Genomic DNA, 11,171 nt, shown 5'->3' with positions numbered 1-11,171 from the left:
AGCAGTATTTCAGCCCAGAAAAGCACTTGGTCAATAAAATCTCAACCAGAAAAGTCAACACAGTGCATCACACAGGACTGTAATTTCTTTCCCAAGTAAGTTAAGGCTAAACAGGTAAAACAGGTCATAGATAAATCTCTGATTTTTTCAACTCACATTTCAACCCACATAAAACATTTTATCATCAAGCAGCCGTGCACTGCGCACTGCACACTGCACAACACATGCTGCATAGAGGTGGACGGCTTCTTAGAAGACTGGAGAATCTGATAATGTCCAGGAAGCTGGCAACTTGCCCTTCACATCTCAGGGCCAGCTGCTTACCTTCAGATGACTTTTTTTTCCCTGTGTTTAGTATTTTTTGTGTCTGTGGCAGACTGTGGCAGATAACCTTAACCAGAGAGACAGGTACATGAAGACCACTATAAGTAGAAGAAAAGTGATTTCTAAATGTTTTCAGCTTTCAAATGAAGCATTAATTTTTCCTCACTTGAGAAGTGCAGCAATACCAATAACGTCAAAGAGCATATTTATATAGTGATACCTCAGAAATGTTATTTGTTCCCAAGCTGCATTAAAGTATAAACTTTAGTTACAGGTGTTGTGTCAATTCCCTTCAGACCTGCATGTACTCTTTGCTCCCCACAGGAGGCAGAAGGGGGCTAGGGGCTTGGGCAGGGCCCTGAGCAGGTCAGCAGGCATTGATTACCCTCATCAGCCTCACACGGGCCTCCACCCATCGACCACCCACCCTTTGGCCCTGGAGCTGCATTTAAACCCCAGCGGCTTAGGTTTTACTGGAACTGCAGTGTTTGTGTGTTGTGCCTTGGGTTTAAGTGATCCTGCTACTGCTGCCCCTGCCTCTTCGTGCTCAGGTATGCTGTGGCTATACCCCTGTTGTGGGGAGTAGGGAGGGGGATGTTATTGCCTTGTTGCCGCCCCAGCCTGCTGCCCTTCCCTGACAAGAGATTTGAATTTCCTATCAAAATAGAGTTGAGGCTCTGCTATGCAAATGAAATACCAATTTTGGATCAAGTTTAGTCTTTAATCCCTTGTCTGAAATTCTTCCAGCTCTGCATGATAGCAGCTGCTGCTCTGGGCCACCCCTCAGCCCGTCTCTGGCTTGGCTCCAATGCCATGCCTGCCTGCCATGGGGGCTAGCTCCAACCCCCTGGCTGGCCTCTGAAGTCCATGCCACCACCTCTCCTGGGCAGTGGGGGGAAAAACCCCATAGCCTTTGGCCACAGGCACCTGGTCCAGTTATAATACTGTTCCAGGCTCCCCCGCAGCCCAGCTGGGGTGGGGAAAGAGGGCCTGGTCCCCCGCAAGGGGCCCGCAGGCCTCTCTCTCCTCTCACCTCATGGCTTCCGAATCCCTCTCTCTCACTGCCCACAACTTCCTTCAGCTGTTGTAATACGCTAATTTCACAGGGGTGAAATACAGCTCCAATTGGTCCCTCATCAGAAACTCACCTGGGACCAACCACTTCCAGCGGCTCAAACCACGACAGGGCAGAGCAAGCACTGGGGTAATCACTGAGAGAAAGCAGAACTGCAATTCAGTGTGAGGGTCACAGCTAAGTCTGGCTCCAAAAGGCAAAGAGGAGTTAAGTTGTAGGGCAAGCACCTCTGCATGGAGAAGGTTGAGATTCACAGTGCCTGTATTCTAAGAAAACAAATTCTGAAATGTCGCATAGGATAACTCTGCCCATCGGCAGCCACTGGCTGCTTGAGGGCCCCAGACAAGTTACTAGCACTTGAATTTAGAGCTCTGGGACATGGGAAAGGCTCAATGGCAGGACTTGAGGGACATTGTTTTTTCCCTTCAGGTTAGCAGCCTCTCCCTGCTGAGGAGGCATTTGCACTTAGAGACATCGATCCGGAAAGGGAGCAAAATGGACAGACTAGGAAGGAGCTGCTGGAATGCACCTTACATCAGGTAAACATGTTGTTTTGAAAATATGTGTAGATAAACTACACTTGGAAGATTATCCTTGCCCTTGAAATAATAGTTGAGATCACATAACTCAATTTAAGTAGTTACTAATCTGTACAAGTATCACTGCCAAGTAAGTGTTTCTCTAGAAGTAAAAGTGCTACTGTAACTTCCTTAAATGGTTTTTCTTTAGCTGTGTCTAATGATACTTAATTTTTTTTCAATTAGAATTTTCTATTGTTGCTAACAGCAGTTCCCCTCAGAGGAGGGAGCATTACTGTAAACAGTGTTTCAGGCAGCAACTAACATTTAAAGCAGTCCCACTTCAAAGCAGAGCTCTCTGACCTCCTCTGTAAAACACCAGCAGCTGTAAGCACCCTGTTTATTCCAGCACACTAGCTGCTGCTTCTGGCTGAGCTACTGCTACAGATCGTCTGTACTTAAAATAACCAGGACAGGCATTAGGGAATAACTGCTTTGGTATAAGCCTAGAGCTATTATTATAAGCTTAGATTCGCACCAAGAGCCATTTCAGAATATCCAAGTGTAGTAAATTTCCACTCAGAGACAAGCCCTTAGCATGGGAAAGAAACAGCAAATGCTTCTTGATGTGGATGGTCTCTGCAGCATTCTTGTTGCTTCGAGTCAACATACTCAGATTTTGAGGGATGAACACTGACAACCTACCACTGATGACAACAGAAGCTGAAATAACAATGAGCTGCTACATATTTATTTCCTGTGTACTTATCTAACAACTGCAGTAAGATGCAGAGCTCTGACTAGTTCCCAAGCATGTAGATCTCAGAGGAATGAACGAAATAATAAGGGGCTGAATCAATAGACTCAATCAGGGTCTCAGATGGGACTCAGGAAGCTCTTGTGAAAGCCCACAAACTGGTAATTAGAGGGAAGAAAGGTTTCGTTAGCACCAAAGTCCAGAGCCCTGTGGCTGGGGTTAGGGGGGGAGGAACTGACTTTTATCAGCAGTTTTGTACCTATGTTAACCTTGCCTGTTAAAACCTGTGAAGGGTAGTGCTAAAGGTAGAATAAAAACACCCTGAAAAACATATAAGTCTATGGGACCTGATGAGATGCATCCCAGAGTCCTGAGGGAATTCACTTGATGTAGTTGCTAAATCACTGTCCCTGGTATTTGAAAAGTCATGGCAGTCAGGGGAAGTGCCAGGTGACTGGAAAAGGGGAACATTGCATCCATCTTAAAAAAGGGTAGAAAGAGGGACCCTGGCAACTACTGACCTGTCATCCTCACCTCTGTGTCTGGGAAGGTCGTAGAACAGATCCTCCTAGAAGCTAGAGTAAGGCACATGGAGGACAGGGAGATGGTTTGCAACAACCAGTACAGCTTCATTAAGGTTAAGTCCTGCCTGACCAACTCAGTGGCCTTCTACAATGGGGTGACTCCCTCAGTGGACAGGGAAGGGCTACAGATGTAATTTATCTAGATTCTGTAAAGCCTTTGACATGGTCCCCCACTACATCCTTCTCTCTAAATTAGAGAAGATGGATTTGATAGGTGGACTGTTAGGTGGATAAGGAACTGGTTTGACAGTCATATCCAGAAGGCAGTGGTTAGGGGCTTAACATCTGGATGGACATCAACAACAAGTGATGTCCTTCAAGAGTCTGCATTGGCACTAGTGTTATTTAATGCTTTCATCAGTGATATAGACAGTGGGATCGAGAGCACTCTCAGCAGATTTGCGGACAGCTCCAAGCTGAGTGGTGCAGGACACACCTGAAGGATGGGATGCCATCCAGAGGGATCTGAACAAGCTCGAGAAGTGGGCCCATGGGAACCTTGTGAAGTTCAACAAGGCCAAGTGCAAGGTCCTCTGCCTGGGTCTGGACAACCCCTGGTATCAATACAGGCTGGAGGATGGATGGATTGAGAGCAGCCCTGTTGAAAAGGACTTGGGGGTGCTGGTGGGTGAGAGGCTGGACGTGAGGCAGCAATGTGTGCCAGGCAGCCTGGACAGCCAGTTGTCTCCTGTGATACATTAAAAGAGCATGGCCAGCAGGTCAAGGGAGGGGATTTTTCCCCTCTAAACTGCTCTGGTGAGACCCCACCTGGAGTACTGTGTCCAGCTTTGGAGTGCTCAGTACAGGAAAGACATGGACCTGTTGGAGCGGGTCCAGAGAAGGGCCATGAAAGTTATCAGAGGGCTGAAGTACTTCTCGTATAAAGACAAGCTGAGAGAGCTGGGGGTTGTTCAGCTTGGAGAAGGCTCTGGGACCTTACTGTGGCCTTTCAATAAAGGGGACCTGTAAGAAGGAGGGGACAGACTTTTTAGCAGGTCTGTTGTGATAGGAAAAGGAGTAATAGTTTTAAACTAAGGGAGGGTAGATTTAGCCTAGATATAACGAAGGAATTTCTTTACAATGAGGGGTGGTGAAGCACTGGAACAGGTTGCCAAGACAGGTTGTGGAAGCCTCAACTGTGAAAACATTCAAGATCAGATTGGATGGGTCTCTGGACAACCTGATGTTGTTGAAGATGCCCCTTCTCATTGCAGGGGGTGAACTAGTTCCTTCCAACCCAAACCATTCTATGATTCTACGAATTTCCATTTCACTGAGTGTAACTGAGCCTGAGATATCAAAATGAAAAGAAATACTAGTAGTTAAATACACTTTATTTGGATATAAACAAGCTGAAGCAAACCTAGAGAAGTTGTGGGTTGGGGGTGTGAGTGCAATCTGCTACTGCAGATTCACGAAATAACACTTGTTTAAGGGTCACATTCAGCTATAAGCTTAGTAAGAAAGATTAGTAGGCAAGTTGTCTGAGGGGCCATTCAGTAGTAAGATAAAGTTGTTAGGTCTTTAAAGTTCAGTTTTATTGGAGGCTTTCACTGACTGACTAAAACTGTCCTGTGTGTACCTATTTCTTCTAGAGACTGCCTATGGGGATTGTCCTAAAGCTGTCTTCAACAAATGGAGAAAAATGTGTGGGTTCCCTATGACAGGTGATCCCTGAAACAGGAAGAGAAACAAGATGTTCCTGAGAGGCATGTAAACAGCTGACCTGAGCTTTAAGAACATGCCAGCAAATTAAAAATATCAATGCAAGGAACTGGGCTCTTTCTCTCAGGATTCACCATTCCAGCCATTAGAGTGAACTGTAAAACTTAACTACCTGCTTCAGAGGTGGCAAAATGCCAACACTTCTCAGCACCAACAAGGAATATCTGTGCTTTCATGAAATCAAATTCCAAGTTCCGCTTTATGTGATAATCTTTACATGAAGTTTCAGGACTAGTAGGTCAGCTAAAATTGGCACTCACTATTCCCATCACAATCCATAATCATCCCACAGGGAAAACTGCGGTAAGCATCCCCATCAGTCTCCAGAAGTGCTTGAGTTAGACATGCCCGTCTTCCTTCCTTGTCCACTAGTCAGCTACATGAAGGCATGGCAGGGAAGTCAGGAGACAGTTTTCATCACTGCTAGTTAGTGAAGGTCTGGCACAGCCGAAGGCACTATATTCTGCTAGGGAATGCACTTTGAGACACATTCCCTCCCCACCCCCCCGTTGCTAATATATTTCCAGGGCTCCGAAAAGAGTTTACCTTACATGTAAAATCTTCTACATGTTTTAAAACTATGGTAAACTTACATAAAGGATGATATGCCATATTTTGCCCCTGCTACCTATACTGAATACTTGAGTTGTCCAAAGCAATGTGAGGCTCTATAAAACGGTTCACTGAACTTAAAAAAAAAAAAAATCAAACCTCTACTTGCATGTATTCCACTTGCACATTGCATCAGATTCTTCTAGTGAAAGTTTCTCTGGAAAAGCACAGAGTGAGAGTCAGGGGTGACATTTGCAAGGCAAATTCTGATATTCTGTGCAATATGATCAAATATTGTACAGCCTCTCTGGGCATGTGGTCCAATCCTTTGTTAGAGATGGAGAAGTCCTTGAGCAACTTGATCCAAAGTAGCTCTGCTTTGAGCAAGAGGTTAAGCCTGATGACCTCAGGAAATCTCTTCCAGCTGAAACTGTTCTATGTTGTATGATTCTAGTCCCAACAAAGTTTGGCTCAATGGCTGGCAGGTAGAGAAAAGAGCAAAGACAATGCAGTCAAGGAGAAATCTCTAGGCCAGACAAGGAAATAGAAAAGGACTGAGAAAGGAAGAGAGGGTTACATGAGAAACTGGGAAAGGCAAAGAGCAGAAGGAACTCATAGCTGTGATAAATATTACCTCAGCCCCCAAGCAGCTTTGGGACAGCAACATGCTGAGGCATGACTGGGCAGCAGGCTCTCAGGGGTCTTGGACTCCTACAGATCTTCTGCTGTCTGGCCAGAGCTTTTTCAAAGCCACCTTCCCTTCTTCTCTCCCTGACTATCCCCTGCTATGTCCTTAGTGACTCTCTAGCTGCACACTTCTGCCTGCACTGCACCAGACTACTGATGGTCATGTTGATTGTAAGACACAACAGTTCAGTATTTAAAATTTATTTGTACGTGCTTGCAAAAGTTTGGTCATACTTTTTGGAAGACTAGTAAATTTAGGTCCTAGTTGTGTAGTAATCACTTCTTCCTGAGAAAGTCCCAGCAACAGTGCACTTCTGTCAGAGACACTGCAGCCATGACCACCACCAGCTTTCTCTTTAATAGCTTTTAGGCTAGTTAGAGATTGGCTGTCACTGTGGTATGCTGAATACTTTTCTTCAGGAATAATTTCTGCTCAGTCACTCAAATTGTTTCCAGCCTGTTCACTCTCTTCTACATGCCCTCATGGCTTCCTTTCCAGAGAAGATGGTGCAACATGTGTTGTTTCTTTTACTATGAAGCATTTAGGAGTTCTAGGAGTGCTGATGTAAGGAAGGTATGGAAAATATGAGTACTTAGTATTGGACAAGTGTAGCAATTTGACTGTGTGGCAGCCAAACCCTGCTGCCTCAGCTTTGACAGATAACAGCTTCAAAAGCATAAGTTAAGTCTCCATCAGATTTCCAACTTTGACCATTATTGCACCTGAAAAGCATGTGGATTCAAAATTTAAGCTGCTCCTGTTTTGATGCAGATGGGTTCATTCTGCAGCCTTAAGCCCATCAACTTTGAGAAAATTCCTGTGGGGATCAGGCCAACAGACCAGCAAAGGGATTTTTAACTCTGTATTTGGTGGGAAGCCATTTGCCCTTTCAGAAGGTTTAACTGTCCCTCAGATGCACAGTTTTCTGTGATGTGTCTGCAATTCTTGTAGCATGCCAGATGGCCTGTATCAGGCTCATCTGTGTTTCTTGGCTTGGAAACATACACTGTAAAGAACTTAAGGGATTTTTCTTTATTTCTGAAGCAGGTTATCCTTTGGCTCTAAGTTCAGTTCCTGGACTAACTCATCAGCCAAAATACAATTTTGCATACAGTCTCTGCACCAAGCAAAATAAATTCTTAATAGTATTTTAAAAAGAAACCCAAACCAATCCACCTGTATTGCTATTTCCCTTCCGTGAACAGTTGTCAAAGTATCTGTGGCAAAACACATTAATTCATCCAGAGAAGCAACTGTAATTTAGGCACAAGGAAGTGCTTTTAAAACCTCTGAAAGTGTCAGTTAGAAAACTATGCCCTGAAGTATAGCCCTGTTCCACTTTATTTCTTGACTGTATCTGAGTGCAGTGCATTTTAGGGCTGCTTCCAGATATCCTGTGCTGGATACCAGTCAGGATAATATACATACATAACTGTGAATAACCACATATACACAGTCTGCAAAATTTGACTGCTGAGGTTTTTGAAAAGCCTGTCTCAGATCTTGCTGTGTTTAATCACTCTTGCCCATACTGACAGGTGTTTTCACAGGAATACATTCAGATCCTGCATTGCTGCTGGGCATACTTGCCAGGTTTTTTTTCATTCTCTCAGAATCAAGAGAAACTCTTTGTTCAGAGGCAGTGGAGGCTATTTTGGTTTCCTCTTATGGCTCTTGTTTTGATGCATTTGGAATTTCTTATTACTCCTGATACCCAGCTCTACACAATTCCACAGTAAGCTCCCTGTCCATCACTTCCATCTTTGTGGAAAGACAGCTGGGGGTAAAATTAGAGGAAACTGAGAAGTTATATCCACATCCTAACAGAAGTTATAATGGTTTGGAAATTATAGGGTACAATACAGTTGCTGCTCCCTGAGTGGAATGTGGATGGCATGTTCAAAACATATTCCACAATCTGCAACTGTAAGCACCTGCCAAGGGGGATGGAACAGAGGGTAGAGCAGAGTGGAAACACCATGGCCAGGCTCTGTTGAAATTCTTGCAGGGAGGGGAACTCAATGGTACTTTGCAGCTGATAAACCACATAACACCTGTCAACCAAGGGAGATAGGAGATGTCTTGATGCTTAGACAACAACTGAGGTGAAATCTCTCTTCTGAGATGACCTTGGCTCATTAAAGCCTAATTGTAATATTAACACCCACCTCCATCCCAAAGTTACCCACCTCCAAGATATAACTACCCATCACTGAGCATGTGCTCTATATTTTATTGACTGTTTCTTTAAGAGCAAAACAAGAGAATTTTACATTGGTCAGTAACAAAGGAATGTATGACTAGAGTCACTCAAGCTTCACCTAAACATAAAGAAATAGTCTAAAATTAAGTTGAAAAGGGGGGAGATGCTAGAGAAGACTCCATTGTAACTGCTGGGATCAGTCATTGGGCTGAACTTGTCTTTTCCCCCATAGGGACACCTACTGGGTAAAACCTGTACTCTGTGCATGCTAAATACTTTTATTGGGGATTACAGCTATCTGTGAGTTGCTTTGAATATGTTTTTGCAGTCAGATACTATCACCAAGAACCCTAGAACCTTAACCTGTCACAATTTTCTATTAATAAAGAGTGTTATTCCATATGATGTTAGTGTGGGTCCTTCATGGGTGCTGGGAGTCACCAGCCACAGGTAACATACTTGAATAAAGTGGAAGACCTGCTGAAGGGTCATAAAGTGGGAAGATCTGCCTTATGCTGATGGTGTGCATCCCTGAATAAGTCAGTTGAACCGCTCTCAGATCAGCAGGATTGTTCAGTAAAGGGTCCCTGTACTAGGGAAGGTTTGGAAGGATGCTGAAACTGAGACCATACACCATTGAAAACTCAACAAAAACAATATTTATTACCAAGAGGTGGCCAACAAAACAAAAAAACCCAAGAGAGAGGAAGGAGAAGAAAAATAAGCCCTCAGTACGACTCCCCCAGTCACCTAGGTGTTGCTTATGAAGTTATCTTACTGACCCAGAATGCCTAGAATTACCCATAGCAGAAGCTGCATTCTTGGAGTGTCGGCAGGCTCACAAGATAGCGGGTGTCCCTGCAAAAGGCAACGTTGTCCTTTGATGCGAAGCTTGCATAACCCTATCATGAGCTATCTGCTTTTTATCCAATTTGCTGGTGATGTCTACCTGGCCAGGTGTGGCCAGCACCACCCAGCTAGTGGCCTTCAGTCCCTCCCCCCATTATGCAAGTGGCATCTCTTCTACACATGTGTGGGTACTCTAGAATTCCCCCCATGTTTGTGCACTATACCTCAGGGTGTCTTTTCTAAATGAGTCTAGGGGGGTACTTCATCACTCTCCTCTTCAAATGCCCTTGGAGGGCTGTCAACCAATTGCAAGGTATTAATTAACTATAGTTTATACAAGATGCTCCCTTCAAGGACGAAGTCCTCATTTATCAGTGCTTGTTTTCTCATAACTTGGCAGGAAAAGAATAGACTGTCACAGGTGGCTGGGCCAAACACAGACCAAAAATATCAACATCTAATTAAGCCTGGATACAGTCCCCATTACATATGCTGATGGACTAATCAGGAATGATGGTCTCAGCTTTCCTGGGCCACTGACAGATAAATCAAACGCTATCAATGAAATCTCACCTTTTCACATGACAGCAAATTGGTTTAGTCAGCAAGATTGCCATTGATAGTCTGCTGCAAAAGTATAAGTGTGCCCATTCCCAGGCTGGGAAGGAGTGGGCTCAAAAGTTTTGGAAGCATGAAGAGAAAGTGGTGGAACGCATTAACCAATGCTGAGCAGAAGTGTAAAGAATTACTGTAGATACAAGTAATCACTCTAATATTGGTGCGTATAATTGTCAATATTAGGAGATGCTGTTTTAGACTGTAAAAATTGTTAGGATATACAGTCTAGTTTTATTCTCATTCAAGGTTTGTAGCCTACTCCCATTAGTATGAACATCACACTGGTAAAAAACTGTTACAATGTGAAAACCTGAGATGATTGCTGAAACAAGCTCAAGAAAATGGACAACAAACTTTGATTACAGTTCATCACGACATGGAAGAAATACATTGTGTGATGGAGTAAGTGAAGAAAGATGGAAAACACAGATAGTGGGACACTTTTTTGGATGGTCACCAACAGCTACTGGAATTCTTAACTGAGTGCTTCACCCTGCTGTTGTTTTTTTGATATTTACCCTTTGCTTTTAGTTTTAGTAATTGTCTTGTATGTTAAAGTTTGGATGATTATGAAACAATTAGCCTCTCAGTGGTTCATCTAGTGCTACACTTGCAGACCGATTGCTGTGAACAGTTCATAGGTTTGCCTGAAATCAGCTGTTGCACATGTATGTTGATGAAGTCTTCCATTGGGTTGTACTACTAGTCCCATGTAGCTTTCCAGTGTTATTGTTTCCTCTTGTCTTTGTTGATTTTTTTTTTCTTTGTTTTCTGTCTGACTTTCCTTCACTGTAGGTAGCTACAGTGCAGTTCTCGCACTCTCTCCCTGACTTCCAGAATGGAAATATGCTGGAAACAGAGTTCTGAATCCAATTCCCAGAACATCTAGGCACCTAAGCTTCAGCTTTATTAATATCCCCTTTGCTCAGTCGTTCAGCAGAATGGCACATTGCTTTTGACAGCTCCTCCCTTCCCCTTTGTCTTGTGGTTTACACAGTGGAATAAAGGGAAAAAACAAAACTGACAATGCTAAAGAGAGCCTGAGCAATAATGTATGACTATGGGAGGGGAATAGGAGGGATGTTGCTGCAGGGGAAACAAACCCATGTCAGGAACGAGTCCCTGTGCTTCAGTGACGATGGCTGGAGTTATTTTCAGCAGTTGTTTCTCACATTACTTCTCCTTAGCTATTTAGTCATCAGGGGGTAGCAGCCTGTCAGAGTCAGCATTCTCCTGTTGTTATGAAAACAGCAACTGCCATCATTGGTTTTTCACTTT

General features: G+C 43.9%; 1 long non-coding RNA gene across 2 annotated transcripts; it reads left to right on the top strand.

Annotated features, from left to right (window-relative positions):
- Positions 1 to 704: 704 nt before the first annotated feature.
- On the top strand, positions 705 to 5,032 carry LOC113985878. 2 transcript variants are annotated; one of them, XR_005562565.1, is made up of 3 exons: positions 705 to 875; positions 1,829 to 1,938; positions 4,854 to 5,032. It is a non-coding gene; the product is annotated as an uncharacterized LOC113985878 (long non-coding RNA). The 2 variants fall into 2 exon arrangements; XR_003539986.2 differs by lacking the exon at positions 705 to 875 and adding an exon at positions 1,104 to 1,528.
- Positions 5,033 to 11,171: the final 6,139 nt, after the last annotated feature.

Source organism: Pipra filicauda, unplaced genomic scaffold (assembly GCF_003945595.2).
Source record: "Pipra filicauda isolate LSUMZ 115617 unplaced genomic scaffold, ASM394559v2 scaffold145_size1923396_pilon, whole genome shotgun sequence".
NCBI lineage: Eukaryota > Metazoa > Chordata > Aves > Passeriformes > Pipridae > Pipra > Pipra filicauda.
The sequence above is the reverse complement of the archived record's forward strand: the minus strand, read 5'-3'. Positions and strand labels throughout refer to the sequence as shown.